The following is a 1574-nucleotide window of genomic DNA, read 5'->3' as shown; positions in this document are numbered from 1 at the left end:
CTCTACCAGAAGTTGACTGACACAAATGTAGATACTTACAGCCAACCATTGGACTGAGGTCGGGGGCCAATGTGGAAGAGTTAGAAGAAGGACTGAAGGAGCTGAAGAAAACTGCAGTGTCATAGGAAGAACAACAGTGTCAACTAACCTGGTCCCCTCCAAGCTCCCAGAGACTAAGCCACAAACCAAGGAGCATACAGGGGCTGATCTGTGGCCCTAGGCACATGTGTAGTAGAGGCATTGTCTGGCCTCAATAAGAGAGGATGCTCCTAATCCAGTAGAAACCTGATGTCCCAGGGAAGAGGGAAGCTGGTGGGGGTGAAGTGGGGATGGGTGGGAGAGCACCTTCTCAGAGGTGGAGGGTAGGGAGTAAAGGGTGAAGAACTCGGGGAGGTGGGGCTGGGAAGGGGTACAACTTTTGGAATGCAAATAAATAAAATAATTTAAAAAAGAAGAAAAAGGGGTGACTATAAATAGGGGTATCGAGCTAACAATGTTAACTCCAGAAGGAGGTAAAGTAATAAGAACAGTGAATCCCATGGAAATGAGGCACAACTGAGGAGAGTTCTGGTGTTTTCTACAGGGTCAGTGGTAGACTTAGCAGGGATCAGGAGGTTGAAAGGAAGACTGTGGTGTGGACAACTTGGTTGGGTGGCGGTTGCTGACACAGCCACAGTCCTGGTCAGATTTGCAGCTGGAGCTATACCTGCTTGCTCTTTGGAGATCATCTGTGGCTTTCGTTCCTAGCTCGGTGTTAAACCCACAGTGGGCAATCAGCACTGGGTGCTACTTCCGGGACGGGGATGAAGCAATACTTTGGATCTGCAAGATGTGGCCTCTTCACTGTCCAGTTCTGGAAAGTGATGAAGTCATGAGCTTCGTTCTGAAGCATGAGCTTTCTTTCCTGAAGGTTGGAAGGGAGAGGGCCAGCATGTCAACACCTCAAGTCACACCATATAATTCAGAGCCTCATTTGACTCTCGGGCTGATGTCAACATTTCCTTACCTTGCTGAGACGCCAACGTGATGACTATACGTTAATTTACATTTGCTTGTGTTCAAATAATGAATTCCAGATCAGAGCTGGACCAACTTGGAGGCAGAAGCTGATGTTTCCTGGAGGATGAAAACAGAGAAACAATCAAACTAAACAAAACCCTTCCTGGCCCTGGGGAGATGGCTTATCAGATAAAAAAGCTCAGCCTACAAGCTGATGACCTGAATTCAATCTCTGGAACACATGTAAATGCCAGACGCAATGACACATGCCTGTAACCCCAGCACTTCTATGGTGAGATGAGAGGCAGAAAGAAGAGAACATCCAGAAGCTTACAGGCCAGTTATCTTGCAGCATGAAGGACAGTGGCAAACAAGAGGGACCCTGCCTTAGCTGGTGGTGTCGGCTTTAAGCCCAGCACTCAGGAGGCAGAGGCAGGAAGATCTCTGTGTTTGGTCAGCCTGGTCTACAGAATGAGAGTTCCAGGATAGCCAGGGCTACACAGAGAAACCATGTCTTGAAAAACAAAACGAGAGAGAGAGAGAGAGAGAGAGAGAGAGAGAGAGAGAGAGAGAGA

The sequence above is a fragment of the Grammomys surdaster genome, unplaced genomic scaffold, assembly GCF_004785775.1.
Source record: "Grammomys surdaster isolate TR1022 unplaced genomic scaffold, NIH_TR_1.0 185, whole genome shotgun sequence".
Taxonomy (NCBI): Eukaryota; Metazoa; Chordata; class Mammalia; order Rodentia; family Muridae; genus Grammomys; species Grammomys surdaster.
This window is presented reverse-complemented; position numbering follows the sequence as displayed.